Consider the following 17,372-nt stretch of genomic DNA (forward strand, 5'->3'; position numbering starts at 1 on the left):
TAAAAGATATGACTGAAAACTCATTATTGAGACATGGATGAGGAACATCAGGCAAATCTGAGACCAGGGAATGACAGTGGCTCAAGCTATAATTAGAAAAGAGAAAGAGCATTCACTGTCCTTAAGTTTATGCTGTCTTATAACCGAGCCATATGTAAAACAACACACATATGAATTCATCATTTCTGAATATAGAAACAGACAGTGCAATGTTCAGGACTGTTCACACATTATCACAATTCACAGACATCACCAGTCCTGGAAACATTTTTCTCCCCCTACTCAATATATCTTTTCTAAAATGAGAGAATGGAAATAAACAACTCTAAAGGAAAGTGCACAAAATATAATATGAGCATCTTCCTCATAGGTTTGCCATACCATATTTATGAGAAGCCTTTCCCTCTAAAAAAAAATCTCAGCCCACTAAGCTTTTCCCAAGTTTTTACTGTCCACCACACAGAATGGCCAAGCTTTCAATCCACTCTTCCGAAACTCTCACTTCACTTCCCACTTTCAGCACAGTTTCCCAAGTGGTACTCCAATTGTAGATGTTCTCTGAGAGCATCACATCAAAGATTAATGCTTCCTTTAGCTCTAGCATTTATTTAATTTTCAATATAACTTCACATTTAAGAACTCCAGACTGTTTACCTTTACTCAATTATCAAATATTAATCTTCTTCCTAAAAATAATTCCCATAAAATCTTAGAAATTTGAAACAGAGCAAATATATTTATCCATAAAGAAGACAAAGGAAAACACAGTTCTTCAAGCAAACTTGAGTAAGCTGAGAAACTCAAAGCTACATGCTGCAAATGATTAAAGCTCAGTCCAGTAAAGTCGGACTCACAGAAGCATCCTTACTCTCACACTCTCCTCTAATTTGAAAAAACTTGTAATTTGAACTGGGAACTAAAAGTTTGAGTCATTAACATTAAAAAGCCTTTTTTAAGGATGTGTTTAATACAGATGGCACATTGAAAAAACCATGAAGTAGTTCAATTACTAAACTGAAAAAACTTAGCACAAATCTTCATTCATGATTCTTTTTCCTACACCATCAAACATATTCCAACTCTGATAATTATACTATACTTTAAATAGCATTTCAGTTCCTTTTATTAGTATTGAGTGCAATTTTTGAAACTTTTTTTTGAAACCTGCTTTGCAAATAAAAATGTTAAACAACATCCTGAATTCTCACTGGCCCTCCCATGCTGCAGATGCAATCAATTAAAAGGTGAGAGTACAGGTGGTTAAATCTCTCTCCAAATTGCAGACAGTAAGGTGCTGACTTCAACTCACCAATCCCAAATGAAAATTCAAGAAAAGTGCCACCCACATCTTGTCTTCAGGATCAAGTTTGATATTTTTTCTTTTTTTGAAATGTCATCCTCAAAATGCCTGAGGACTCTACATATTTTCAGGCTACCTACCCCTCGTTGCCTGTCATTTAGGGAGACGAACTACAGTGAAACTGCTGTGAGTCCTGTTTCTGCAGCCCTTGGAAGTTTTCCTTGCAAACAAAGGCAGTGCTGACTCTGCAGCTGTAGAGCTGACTGAGAGCTTAAATTTCTCAGCATTTAGTTCTGGCTTACTTTTAAATAACAAATAGGGAAAAGAGCAGTAAACAAATGCAGAGTTTCATTAGGTCCTAAATCGATGTACATACAAGTGAAGAAGAACGAGTTCACCTAAAAGACCAAAAGAAACCAAATGCACACTCCATCCATGTCCTCAGTTGTTCCAGGAGCTCTCCTGTGGGTGTCCATGAAGAACAGTTAGCTTGGCAAGTTCCCAGGATCACCAGGTGGAAGCTGGGACCACAAGACACAGGAGCAAGAAAGGGGTTTAACTACAGGAGAGGGAATATGGTGCTGGAAGCTGCAAGGGAGGGCAGAGGGAGCCAATGGCCCTAGGATGGACCTAGCACCCTTCATACTTGGGATATGAACTGCAAGTTATCTGTCTTACTGAAGCTGAGGGGAGAGCTTGCTATTGACACCGAGACTGAATTGCTGCTGTGATGACCCAGGGACTGCTGCTTACAGGGGAAATACAGGTCTATTCTGAGGCTGCCATGCTGTGCATTCAAGCCATGTAAAAATGTTCATCCAGACATCACCTATCAGGACTATGAAATCCCCCTGGCCAGAAGGAAGAGATCTGTCTGTAGGACTGTGTCAACCAAATTCATGTATGTCAGTAAGCAGAAATAAAACAAGAAAATTCTGTTTAGTGGAAGTGAACTGCAAGACAGATCTTTTAAAACATTACCCCCTACATATCATTTTCATAGTTGCAAATGTTATATTTCATTGCTCCTTTAGAAGTTGTGAAATATCTTACTAAACAAATGTTCTCAGATTTCAAACATGAAATACCTTCCTTTTCTAATAACCCAGGAGAAAAGTCACTGTACATTTTGTTTTAGCAGAAACAAGGTAAAGCATAGGAGAATCAGAACTATAATACAGGTATAAATGCTATTTTAAAAGATCTATTTTTTAGATAAAAAAGTCTATTAACTGAACAAATGAATCTTGCACAAAACACAGAAGAAACCTCAATTAAAATTTTTTTAGCATGCAGAAATTATTACGTATATTTTACTAAGTTCAGAGACATTTTTGTCCTTCAGAACTTTTCCTTCAAATTCTGAAATTATCTGCTAAACTAGAATACTCCTATGACCATACGTGGTGAGAATCCATTCTCTTCTCACCCAGTCACCAGTCTCACAAGAGGACTCATGCAGCATGGCAAACTGGTAATATGAACTAGGATTTTACATCCTTTCCTCTTTTTCCTAACCTTTCAAAGGATCTCACATAGAAAAAGAGTTAATATTTCCTAAGTCAGAGAACACACTTTTGAGTGGGTTAAGGTACAATTAAAGAAAGCTTTCACAAAAGCTGCACTATGACAAATGCTACAAATCCACCCCGAAAATACAGAAAGAGCAGCTGATGCATGTGCCTGAGCACCCCCACCCACAAACACAGAGTAAGATTTAAGCAATGACATAAATATGAGAAACAAAAGAAAATTAGACTGTCTGCATTCCTAGACAAGAGATTTATCCCAATTTTGTTTCCATGCTGTACAACATACCAGACAGGAAACCTCCCCCACTAAACAGCAAGGTAAATTGACAGAGCAGAATACAGAGACATGATACAGTTACTTAACAGTTTATCACCACAACATGTAGGCATAGTCTTTTAATTTTATTCATTCTATAAAGTACATACAGCTTTTGAGCAGAGATCACCTCTGTCGCCCTGAAAACTCAGCTTCTGAGCTTGCTAACATAGTTTTCTAAGACTTTCCCAGGACAGTAACTATAAACATAGAGATAGGTATACATTCCCTCTGTTACTAGTCTTGTGATGGACATCTCTCATGGCCAGTGTAGTGGGAAAGTGTTATCCTGACCATCCAATCCCTGGCTGTGGTCAGAAACCTATAAATCCTGGGAGAAAAAATAAACTCTCTCTTCTTTTCACCACACCTCAAGCTGTGTCTGTGTGATCTATTCAGCACCAGTGGCAGCATACCTCTAAAGCTCTACCTCTCAATTTGAAAATGTCTAGCTTCACCCACACTCGAAACCATTATCTACTGGTGTTTAAAACTCCTAGTTATCACCTAGCAGTGGTACTTTTGTACCCCTCACAGATTATCATGAAATGACTTGTCATGATATGGCTTTTGGTTCAGTCTTTAATGGCAAAATCTTTCCAATATGGCTTGTTAAGGTAGAGAAGTATACAATTTAATGGTACAGCTCCAATCCAAGAGAAAGAAAAGAAACAACAAAGTGATTATGCTGAAGACCTAATTTTTAAGATTGACAACAAACATGTTAAAAAGTCACTAACAATGAAGAAGAAAAACCCCACACAACAGTATTCACCCCTACAACATTTGGAAGACTATCTATGGGTACAGAAACTCTTTGCTGTGACTTGCACCTACTGAAATTAATTTGCCTTGTTTACAGTGATCCAGAACAAAGATGACTAGAAAGTCAGTCTCCCTATAGGAAATGGTACAGGTGGCATTGGTGACATTGGCTGTTAGTGAACAGGTAAACTAGATTAACCAGAAGTGTTTTAAAATGCACCTAAATGCACTTTTCTTTAAAAAAAATATATATACATAATGCAATCCTAGTTTTCAAAGGAACATGGGGTTTGCTTCACACTCTACAAGAATTTCTTAAAAAGTGCATGGAATCTTCTACATCAACAATTTCAAGAATCCTGATCAAAATGTGAATTAATATTTTCCCATTGTTTAACATAATTTCTCATCACTGAAAGGATATCTAGCTATAAAAATTCTTTTGTGTAAATGCAATCAAGATGGAAAAAGTATAAAGATGAGGAAACCAATATTTTCTCACCATTACTCTGGTGCTATAGAAAAAAGGACAACTAAAAATATTTCTCTTTGGGTATATTTAGCCCATTGTGTGTTATTATTGAAAGCCATTTTCTAAAACAAGATATTTTCCTAACCTTACAATCTGTATTCATTATGACAAGCATTTATATGATAGGTAACACTTATTTTTAATTAATGTCAGTTTTTAAATTCTACTGTAATTTGAATGTGTTTTTTCATAGTTTTTAGCATCCCAGCACCCAAAACCTTTTGGTATGGGGAAAACAATATGATTAAGATTTATATAATCCAGCCCTGCTATTTCATCCCAGAAGATGAAATGTGTGTGCACTGTTGTTTACTTTTATTATGTACAGCCTTTGTATGGAACTACATGTTTTTCCATAAGGTGAAAGCCAATGGCTTGAACCTAACTTAGATGATGAGAACACATCAATTTGCTGAATGCTACTCCTAACTGTATTGCAAATACTGGAAATTTCTGTTTTTATTTAGCATGGCCTCAACCCCTTTTTCCTGCTGAGATTTGTGTGTTGGGATCTGCTAGGATAAAAGGGGAGTAAATACCTTGTCTCAGAGAGGAGAACTAAACTGGAGCTGAAAGCAGCCATTGCGTGTCACCTTGACAACTTTCTGACAAGGTGTAATGAGTGGGCTATGCAAGACCTAAAGGCTAAACCCAAGAGTTTCAAGGTGCAGGAAGATGAAGCCTAGGACAGGCATACCTGGCACAGCTGGGCCACTGTAGCCAATGACAACCCCCTGCCTGGAAGACATCGGTGGCTCCAGATATTTTTCAACACCGTAGCAAGTCATATTTAATCAATAACAGTTTTCTTATACTGCCAAGTAATTGTTTCAGTAATATCCAAGGAACACAAAACACAAGAAGGTCTGTTTTCAAATCCATTGCCAATCTGGGCCATTTGATGATTCAGAGTACAGTATCAAGCTCAAATTTAGCAGATACTAAACAAATTAGCAGGAGGTACTTCAAAGACCTTGCTTTATAATTTTGAGACAGAGTTCAAAATGTGCTTCCAGAGGTACAGGACTGGCAGACACACTCATTGTACCACTAACATCCAACTTAGATTAACAGTCACTGCTTCCAGTTGTTGATAAACATCACTACTCTTAAGCAGCTGCAGAGAAGGGCTTGCACAACCACACAGCAAACCAGCTGAGGGGGAACCATCAGCTGCCATGGTCCTCAACAGTGACCATCTCTTGTTTCCTTGGCAAGGGACAGTCTGAGTTTTCCTGACCTTTACACCCTTCTCCAGCAATGCATTCTGTACACTTTGTCTGCTCATCATCGAGGCAGTAGTTATGTTGCTGTCTCTCCAAGGAGTATAAAGGGACTGTGAATCATGTTGCTACTCATAGTGTAGGTACCCATTTTAACACAAGGCTCTAAGCCCACTTTGTGCAAGGAGAAGATGTCTGATCCAGACTTTAGAATGGGGCTCACATCAGTTTTTCCTCAGCAATGGCTCTTTCACAGTGCTTGGAAACACTTGCTGTCAGTCATCAAAATGATGATAAATGTGTGGAATCCTCTGACTCCAGGATAACTACCTCCATGCCCACCTATGATAAATGACCATGTCCATTTTTTTCTGTAGTATTTTGATATTCCTGCAGCAGATGCCTGGGATTCAATGGACACCCATAAAACCCATACAACAGGTATCTTCTCATATCACATGCTATGTAGAGCTTATAAAAGTCAGCAGCACTGCCAGAGAGGGCACTAAATGACATGCAAAAAACCCGAGCACTGCCTCCCAATGCTAAGGTGCCCTGGAAATAGGGTGGATAGAAAACAATGACAGTTATTAGGAGGAGAAAGAGATGTCCTTGGTTAATAGAAGAAAGGGGAAAAAAAAGCCAGGGAGGCAGAAATAGCAGTAACTGGGGGAGAAGCAAAGGGATTGAGGTATACCTACAGTAAAAAATGTGTTGAGTATTAAAAAACAAGGTAGCAAGTATGAATGAGTGCTGGAAAAAATGGATATAGCCATTGGTCTCCCTTATGTTGAGAAAACATAAAATTCAACACAGTGCTTTCTGAGCATGGAAGTGTTACAGTGGGTTTGGTATAAGACTTAAGCCAAATGCTTCAAAAGCAAAAACATGCCTAGAATATATAAAGATTTACACTATGAAAAATTGTAGGCCATACTCAAAAATGTCTGTAGTGTTACGGAGGTGAGTTGACTTTACTGTCTTCAGGAAAAGCAGCCACTTAGGAAAAGTAGCAGGAAGAGATCCCACCAATAAGCAAGGAAGGTGAGGTGCATTGTGCTGCACCAGTCAGCAGAGATCAGGACTTCCTGTGGATAAAGTAGTGAAATAAAACCAGGCCAATGCACACCACACAACATTGCCTCAGCACAGCTATTTGCTAGTTGTCAATTCACAGGTTTCTTTAAAGCCAGAACATCTACCAATAGCACAGGTCTGCTCTCTCAGATATCCACCACTCTCATACTTGATCTTCAACTGCTGTAACTGGAACATCATGTTTTTAATCAAACTGACCTTCTTTTCCATACTGTCTTTTTCCATATTGGGCATGCTTGGAGCTTCAAGCCAAATCTGCAATCTCAGTTCAAACCTTTAAATGGTTTTAGCCATTACCTAATAGAGATTCACAGTCCCACTCAGCTTCTGGGGTTCTGTTGATTATTCTGAAACAAATTCTTTGATCAAGTTTGCCAAAGGAACACAATAGCCAAGAAAAACAAAACTGAAAGTCTGTCATGTATTCAATGTGAACATACCTTGATTATTGCAAAATACACCATGTCACAAAGCATATTTTTTTTCTTTGACATTGCCTAACATTACATGTCTTTATATACATATATATAGCAATTACTATCTGGCTTTTTTTGAATGGATCTTTTTGCATCCATTTTTGCATCCATGGAGACCCATACCCCAAAGATATTCCAATTATATGCAAGCATTATGCAACAGTCTGTCTATTTTCTTCTATTTACAGTTCTAAAATCAAAATCTCCATAATCCCCACTGATGAACATGTAATAAACTAGGTTACCTAAACACTGGTTCTGGTTCTGGTATGCAGATTTCAGATATTAAAAAGATAAGGATTGCAAATATTTCAGCATACAGAATTCAGTTAAAAAAATTGAGTTCAAACATATACAATCCTAACGATTGATTTACCTTGATATGCTTGATAGCAAATGTTTTCTTCTATGTCATTATTCTTGTAGATTAAAATCTGGACATCACTTCTCCAATGTTCCACAGCAATTATCCTTCTACAAATGAGTAATAATTGAGAGATTCACCTTAAGCAAGTTAATTTTTGGTCCTCACACTAGAACTTGTGTTCAGGTCCCTCAGCACTCCACCCTGTTGAGAGACTCAGGAGCCTCAGCTTTAAAGGAATGGGAATGACTTCTTTCATCTTTTATGGTGTACAAAGTCATGTTTGGCCCTTGATTACTTCAAAAGTGTTTTACTGCTACAGAGGTTCCAAGGGAACTGACAGAGAACACCATCAAATCCCTTCCACAATAATTTGCATGTTGGTGAGACAAGCTTGCAAAAGCCTACGAGAAAGGTCCTTCACATAGCATCAGAAATTCCTACTCTAATTACCCCTTTGCCTTTCATTGTCAGCATGCATTGCAATTAAAATAAAATACCTTGCTTAAATTTGTCGCCACTTCCCTCCCCACAACACAACCAGACTGGAGCATTTCTGTCCAGTTGCCTTAACAGGGAAACTGAACTTGCAAATAAAACTCACTCTAACAAAATTAGCCGTAAGATCATATTTTGGCATGTTAAGACAGCCAAATTCTCATCTCTGTCTGGTTTTCCAACTTCCTTAAATCCCAGTTTTTTATTCCAGGAAGAAAAAAACCCCCATGCATTCTACAAAATAATTGACAGCTGCTCCACAATTCTTCATATTTGTTTTCATCTTAAATTGCTTTAGAAGTCTACATTATAAAAAAAAAAAAAATCCCTGAAAATTTCTAGAGATAGAAGCATACAAATTGTTAACTGCAATATAAATTATATTGGCATATTTTTACAGGATTTAAAATATTATAAAACAAATCAGCAAAATTCCAGGGTTTTTTTTACTTTACCAAAGTGGATAGAAATTAATTACATTAATTCACAATATACCTTTTAATGATTTATCAAATTTCATCCAGATAACCACTGTTATACCTTGCCTCCTGTACTTCATATCTTTAGGAAGAACCATTATTAGTCGCATTTTTGCTGGCACCAAAACAGCTCTTACTCTCTAACTTGTGGAAAAGTGGCTTCATTCCCATTTCTAATTTCAGAGTGGAACTGATTATGACTGGGTTATGAACCCATATCCTACAGAGAGCCAATAAAAACACAAATAGGAAAAAAGTTTTTATAGCGAACCTTATAATAATATTTTTAATAGAATTCTGTTGGCATCTGAAATTTTGCTAGAATGTTTACAACTCTACAAATCTTAGAAACTTAAAAGAGACACAGGCTTTAACTTCTTGCACATTTACTGCTGATAAAAAATACGGCAGTTACTTAAGTCTTTCAGAAACTGTTGTCCCTCAAAGAACATCAGTACGCAGAAAAAAAAATCTTGATTAAAAAATTGATGTTCTGTCAATTTATTTTCTTTACTATGTTTAAAATGCTCTGAACTTGCTTGTTAAAATAATATTCCATTATAAAATTGACAAGAATATGCAGAATAAAAAGGAATTCTAGGCATTTGTTCTTGGTTGTTTGTTTTTCTTCTTTATTTTAGACATGCAATTATGTTCTTTCTTTAGTAGGGGAAAAAAAATCCCAAACACAAAAAACAACCAAAACCAGTTCAAGCATCCTCTTTCCAAGAGTCTCCTTTCCATCCAAGCCTTTCAGTGACCTTTTCTTGGGAAAAAAACAGCATTTCAGCTTTCATATAACTTTATTTTTTAACATATCTGCTTAGAACATTTAGTCATCCTGCTAAATAGTGACAAAAGAAATGTTGATAATCTTGTTGGTTTGGGTGGTTTTTTTTTAATGGATGCACACCTAGAAACAGGTATGATCTAATTCATTTGACACATAGAAACTTTTGGCATTGGTGACATTCAGACAAGGAACCTGAAAGGGGCAGTGCCTTTGCCTGTCACCAATTTCCACAGCATTCACCACATGTAGATGTAATGGCATTCAAAGGCACAGGGTGGCATGCAGCAAAACTCTTGCTGCTTTTTCAGTTTCCAAGTCTTGCTTTTACATTACCTCCCAAGTTTAGAATTGAATTAATTTATAAATATACACAGTCTGTGCTCACATACACTCAGTCTCTCCATTCCTGCTAATCAACCAGCCTGTGAAGCTAACCTTGAGCATTTTATTTCTAAGGCACTCGGTCATTCTGGATTATTGATGTGTGCCTCTTGTTTCATGCCATTAATTTTAATCCCATCCATTACTTTTATATGTACTTCCATAAAGCTCTCATTAGTTAACAAAGAGTTTAGTTTTGAATCCACTGGAGTTAAATTTGGGAGAGAAAAAGAAAATGCAAGAGAGAAAGTATTTCTAGGTTACACCTAAAAATCAACAGCAAAAAATAAAGAGACTTTAAAACCATCATTTTTGTAAAAGCCACGGAATTAAAAACAAAGCCACTTTGGCTGGAACTTCTCTGGTCACCAATATGTGATTTTTCTTTGCCTCCAACATTCTGATGAGACTATATTAATTAACATGTACAGCCTTGATGAAAATTTTACTGAGAGATATGATTACATGTTATTCTCCTGAAGCAGGATATTGCATTTTCTGTGTACTGCAGATAGCAAAGTTATTCTAAAACACTTGATATTAAAACATGATGATTTAAAACTGAAATAATTTACTCCAAACCAAATTTATTTAGCAAAGTTCAAACATTACCAGCTAAACTATTTTTCTACAGAACCGTTACCCAAAGGAAAGTCTCTATTTAAGACTAAAAAAGCCTAACTTTTCAAGGCAACAAAATAAGATACTATCTTTTTGCTGGAAAGACAAAGGTGCAAAAAAAACCAACTTGCGAGTGTTCTTATATTATATACATATGTATATATATATTTAGTGAGGGTTTTTTTCCACACAGTCACAAGTATTTTTTAAATCTAATTTAATGCACTTGGAGCATGGTTGTATCAGCTCTCTAAGGAGTTGGAGAATTTCTGGATGCTTCTGAAGGTGCAAAGTCCCTTTCCTGTATGGCTCCTCCATCCACCCCATCCACCTGGCCTTATCCAAGTGGTGTCCTGCACTCTGCTTCCTTGGCAACCCCTCTATTTATTCAGTCCTTGGCTGAATATCCAGTGGCCACCCAGCTCATTTAGAGAGATTTCCTTCAGTAACAGTTCTAAATGCTGGCTACTATTCAGAATGCACTGTAATTGCTTAACATCAACATCTCTCTGGCCTAGTAAAAGAAAGGGGTTGTGATTTTGATCTTCATATAATCATCTTTTTAGTCCCTAAGGATTAAATAAAAGGTGTGGGGGTATTTAATATTTACCTTCCTGGGAGAACCCTCATTCAAAGGAAAGGCTGTCCTTGTTCATGGCTGCAAGACACTGGGTGAAACCTAAGTGTCAAGCCAACTTTAATATGTTGTGATTTGCATTTTGTTTAGGCTAACTTTCGAGAGAGAGGGCTCCTCTTTTGGAGGAGCACAATGCATGCTTATGGCACAATAAAATCAGTGTTACCAATCCCATTCATTTAAATCAGTTATCCCTGGACCAGCTCTTAGTGTATTCTAAAAAAACCATACCATATAGTCCCAAACTGATACTGTTTGCTTCTGGGAATATGGTTAGTTTATTCCTCTTCAGTAACAGATGAGATAGTAGTCAGAATGGAGTCAGATTCTTCTGGAAACAAAACTTCTGCAGTCAGGTGGTTTGTGTGCCCACTCATCCACTCCAGGTTCCCCCCCAGAGCAATCTGGCTTTTCAGCTCAGTAGCTGATTCTAATTTGACTCAAGAGAGGAGAATTGACTAAAAATTTTGCCTTCTTACATATTTAATGAAAATAAATGACCTGGCAGAGGAAAGAAATTACATGCAAATTTTGTGCCAAAGAAAGGTGCCACATGTGACACAGCCCCTGCTGCACATCGGAAATCCATGGAAGAGGAACCTGCAATATGAGGCCACAGCAGAAGAAAAAACATCCGACCTAGCACTGATCATAAGGCACCAAAACAGAAAACAGACATAATGCTGTGTTTTACTCATTTTGCTGCTTAAGGGGCTACCTCTTCATTAAAATCACATAGATGGGAAGCTGCATGAGGAGCAGCTGAGGGCACCAGGTCTGTTCAGCCTGGAGGAGGCTGAGGGGAGACCTCACTGCAGTTACAGCTTCCTCATGAGGGGAAGAGGAGGGGCAGGCACTGAGCTCTTCTCTCTGGTGACAGTGACAGGACCAAGGGAACAGCCAGAAGTTGTGTCAGGAGAGGTTTAGGTTGGATATTAGAAAAAGTGTTTTCACCCAGAGGGTGGTTGGGCACTGAACAGGATCCCAAGGGAAATGCATCTCAGCACCAGCCTGACAGAGTTGAAGAAGCATTTGGATAATGCTCTCAGGCACAGGGTGTGACTCTTGGGGTGTCCTGTACAGGGCCAGGAGTTTGATGATTCTTGTGGGTCCCCTCCATCTCAGCATCCTCTGTGGCTCTGCAGTTTTCCACTCATCCAGCATCTTTTGCATTTTTTAACTGCAAATTTTACATGCAAAGAATCAGACTCGGAGAAAAAAGCAAGCGACATTGTCTTGGAACCAGTCAACAAACATGAAGTAAGGTTGTGGCTGCCAAATACCTCTGCAAAATGTGATGAAATAACTCCTTTTCATTTAACATAGAGGTCAAAGCAGAAATAGCTGTTTGCCAAAGAGCAGGTTCCCCACCATGCCTGTGTCCAGACAAGCCCAGCAAGAGGGTTTGCTCTGCATTTGCCTGGCACTTCCAGGAGCTTCAGTGGCCTTAACAATTCTCTTACACTATATTTCAAGGTATTATTTGTGCCTTGCTTGTTACATGAAATAATCAGTGCAGTGCACGTGCTATCCCAGAGCCATAAATGGTGATACCCAGCACTAGCTTCTAACCTCATCTTTAAAAAATGTGAGACCTTGAACTGTCATTGTTCCCCAGCTCCCCAACATCAGAGTAGAGAGTTTGGATCATCAGGAAGTTCCAGGAAGAAAAAATGAATAGTCATATTGCAGGGTATCACCTACCTGTTTTTCTTACTCCAAAATTTTGGATAGGAGGTTATCAAGGAGATCCCAGTAACTCCACAGCAAACATTCTTCACAGACCAAACATAGAAACTATGGAAATGGTCTGAGTCAATTGGTTTCCAACAGGTTACATATTTTTTATTTAAAAAAAACCCATTTAGATGCTTATTTAAACTACAAGATATTTAAGACCTGGAGTGGGCATAAAAATTCCCACAGAAATTAAAAAAAACAACCAAACATATATTTTTAAAATCTTAATTTAATCAGGAGAAATATTAACTGCCAAATATTTTCTAAATGATGTATTTTTTAAAAAGTCCATGGGAATGTGGTAGGATGTCCTAAGCTCCAGGTACCAAATTCATGGATGTTTCTTGTTTCTGCTTAGTGAGGTTCCCTTCAGCTTGCCTCCAGAGAGGTCCACTAAGGAAACACAGATGGCAAATGGCAAACTGAAAGCACCTGAAAGACCTGAGGAGGCAGACAGACAGCAGGACAGATTGGTGGGCAGAAGTGTGAAGCAAAGTGGTACAGAGTCATCACCCATCTGTGTTCCTAGCAAATAGAGCTGCAGGATGATCAACAGGTTCCTGCTGCACTTCCTCGTGGTTTTCCTATAGAAACAACTATGAACCGAGAGCAGTAAGGTTAGGAAAATCAGAAACAGCCAAACACACACACACAGATTTCCCAGAACTCAATGATGAATGGCACTTGATTGGTATTTCATAGCATAACATTAAAAAAATGCTACAGTTTTTAGGTTATCTTCCTGATCTAAGAAATCCTCGTTACAGCAGCATCTGACAGGAAAACATCGTCGCAATTAAGGGCATATTTTCTCTATGAATATTTTTTTTTCTATCAAGAACATAGCTTCAACAAACTCATTTGTGCTTAACACTGTGACTACTGTAAATGAATCATAAAAGCTAGTGGTTGTTGTACTGGCTTCTCAAGCTCTTATTTAATGCCTCAAGCCAAATTTAGAAGAAACACCAGTGTGTAACATCGATTTGTATTCACTTACTGGCTTCCTTCATTTGCATTCTCTCAACCAGGAGTTGTGAAATGTTAAACAACCTGAAGAATATTTCTAACTTGCAGAAACTTTGCTTTGAATTATCCTCTGATTAGTGGCATAGTAGAAGGATTTCTTTATCTTAAAAGTATTTCAGGCACAGATAGAAGTAAAAACACAAAATTGTTTTTTATACTAACACAAAATACTAACACAAAAGTGTTAGTATTAGTATTGTATAATACTAATACAAAAATAATACTACACACATTATTTATCAATCCAAACATTTTGTACCTTCATATAAAATCCACAAATGCTGCATTTGATACCTGAAATGCTCACTTGGATTAGAGGTCTTTGAAAAAAAAAACTATCAAGGTAGAAAAATATTAAGTAAAGATGCAGAAATACATATGAAGTCAGTCACCTTTCTTTAATGTATGCTGGGGGATAAAATACGCACCAAAAATATTACTTACATATACAAGACTTCAGGTAAAAGGAAGAAAAAATATAAGGTTTGCCCAAAGAGGTGCTAGATGTCCCACCCCTGGGAACATTCAAGGCCAGGATCTCTGAGAACCAGATCTAGGTGAAGATGTCCCTGCTTATTGCAGGGGCACTGGATTAGATGATCTTTAAAGGCTCCTTCCAATTCCAACTATTCCAAGAAGCTGTGATTCTATACCAAGGACAAACATCTCCTTTTAGCTGGGTTCTTCTGAAATGCCTGCATCTCTAGTGGGACAAAAGGAGAAGCCTGGAGCAGCTAGCACAATGACACTGCAGCTGATTCAGTAAAGTTTTTTAATCATTCCACAGTACAGAGCCATGTTTGCAGTCCTGAGGGATAAGACCTGGGCCCTTAACAACTGCAAAGGCTGAAGTGAGTCTCTTCAGTGTGTGTGCTGTGCTAGCCCAGTTTTGTGCTGCAGCCTGCAGGCTGTGGTTACTAGCTCTGCAACAGGGCACTGCTCCATGGTCCTCAGTTCCCCTATAGCAGAAGCCCTGGAAAACACCAAGATTCAAACTGAAAGTGTTAGCAAAGACAGAGAGTCTGAGAAAGAAAGAGTGAAAAACACATTTACACATACAACCTCTAACAGTTTTAAGGCAGGGCACCCTTGCTTACCAAGTTTCAGAAGCCAGCCCAGAAAGAGGCACCAATTTTTTCACAATAATTTGTCTTTTCTAGAAGGGTAGAAGTGTGTGATTTAAAAGTTAAAGCTGGAGATCAGCTTGCCAAACTCTATTTACAGCCTCTAATACATTTAACCAGTATTCAGCAGTACTTACACCCTGTCTCTCCACTCTTTCCTTCAGCTTCCCAACTCTGTTATGTACTTGTAATAATGAATTGTGCTGCTTAGAGCACCAAGCAGAGGGAAAAAAGCTCATCTCAAGAGCATCAGCCTCCCCTCTGTGAACTCCTCATGAAAAATGTGACATGAAATCTCTATTAGGAGCCTCATCTCTTTTCCACATTTTGGTCATCTGCAGAGAAAAGGGGGGAAGAGAGAGAATGCCTGGTTGGGAATTTTTAGCAAATATTTCTCCTGAAAAAACCACAAGTATCCAAACTTTCATCAAAAGAAATGATTGATTTTATTTCTGCTTCATAGGAATACTGAGAAGTCTGAAAAGCCTTTGATTTCAGGTGAGAACATCTTCTTAGTGAAGTTAAACTAAGTATATTTGAAAAAAAAAGCACAGTATTTGTCTAAGAGATATTTTTACATTTGATTTAGAAAAGAGGGAACACTAAGTCTTTTCTGAAATTTGGGATGGAATTTTTTAAATGCCAGATTTTCACAAGGCAAAGAATATTCTCTACCAGCTCTGACTGCCAATCACCCCTTCTACACCATGCTCTGTGGAGTTTTGGGTATGCCTATGCTGCTAATAGCAAGGTGGCCAGGAAGAGGTCTTGGGTGCCACACTCCTGGACACTTCAGCTGTTCAACCTCCAGCTCTGGTTTGTTCCTTGTCTTCAGGAACAGTCTGCTCCCACAAACACACATTTTTGGGGAAAAGGACACCAGATGAAGTGGCCTGAATAGAACTGGTTTGCTTGCTACTTGACAGTAGGTTATAAAACATGTGATTTAAGTTTAGTGCTATAAAAAAAACACCATTCTGATGGGCTTGCAACAGAGTTTTCTCATTCTTTTGGATAGTTTGGACAAAAGGCCCTAGGAATACGTGTAAGGACTATCACCTGATGCTCAGAAGAGTACAAGATGCCAAGTACAAGACAGAATAGGTGCAGCCAGTCACTTCTGGTGCAAAGTGATGTGGAAACAGGAAAGCCCCCATCATTTCTCCTCAAGAGCAGAAGCTGCTACTTCAACAAGATGTTTATACACAGATACACATATACTTATGTACAAAAGCTCTACAGTCCACCTAAAGGCAGGTCTGCAATTCATTGGAACTCATTCACTTGATGGTGCCTCTGTATGCATTTAGCATGAGGAATAGCCCAGCATATACATTAAATAAGAGCTAAACATGCTCACATTGCACTGGTGCACCTATCCAGTGTATGGCTGCTGGGTAAGAAGGAAAACATCACAGAAAGGAAGGGAAAGCTTAAAGCATGGGAGGAATGTCAAAGTTTTGAAAGCTACAGAGCAAGGGATAAATGTTCATTCACATCAATACCAGTTTTTAAAAACTACAGTGCATGGGGTTTAGAATGATATTTTTCTAAAAATGATCTCACCAATTTTTAAAAATAAATTAAAAAATGCCCCAGAAATTTCCCCAAATTTCAGTTTTGGCTTTATTTTTCGGAGTCTCCAATGTCAGTTCATTTTTCATCTACTGAAAATTTAAGATGTCATCTATGTTATTTACTAGAATTTTAGGGAATTCGTTTATTGTTATTATCTACCTAATTGGATTATAAAATGTATTTTAAATAAAAGAAAGTGAGTAATCTAATCAAGTATTTAACACAATTTTGCAATATGCACATATTAAACGGAGTCTTTTTACTTTTAATGTAAGGCTTTACAAAAGAAAGAAATCACATGCCAAGGATTTTTAGTAGGGGAAATAAGACTCAAAAGACCCTCTATTAAAAAAAAAAAAAAAATACAGAAATGAAGATGAACAACAGGTAAAAGGCCTGACTAACCATAACTGTGAAAACATAGTGACCCAAACCTATGCATTCACATCACTACAGACTAGACTGCCTACCTGGATTTGAAGTGATTACCATAATATCAGCAAGCCAGAAGCTTATGAGCATGAAAAAAAGCAAGCCTGGATTCACACACAGCCACACCCTAACAGACATTTACTGGTGCCACCCAGAGAAAACCACGCCAGCACTCAGCCAAGCATAGCAGATGTGGGACAACACCTCTCAAAATGAAGCCAAGAAAACTGGGGCAGACCTCAAAAAACAAATCTAAAGAAGACTAAATATTTTTATATTTTAAATCTTTATTAAGATTTATAATAAAAAATAATAAAAATACCAAAATTAATAATAAAATATTAATTTAGTATGCATTTAAAAAGTGCGTAATAAATGCACTTTTTTTTCCCTTAGACCTTAAAATTCTACACACCTCTCTTAAGAGGAAATATTTTCAATAAATGGATGAATG

General features: G+C 37.8%; 1 protein-coding gene across 1 annotated transcript in view; it reads right to left on the bottom strand.

The window, feature by feature from the left end:
- KCNQ5 (potassium voltage-gated channel subfamily Q member 5) overlaps positions 1 to 17,372 on the bottom strand; it is a gene marked incomplete at its 5' end in the record, with an annotated part of 280,876 nt that overhangs the window by 245,588 nt on the left and 17,916 nt on the right. The gene's annotated exons all lie outside the window — the stretch shown is intronic.

Source organism: Parus major, chromosome 3 (genome assembly GCF_001522545.3).
Source record: "Parus major isolate Abel chromosome 3, Parus_major1.1, whole genome shotgun sequence".
NCBI lineage: Eukaryota > Metazoa > Chordata > Aves > Passeriformes > Paridae > Parus > Parus major.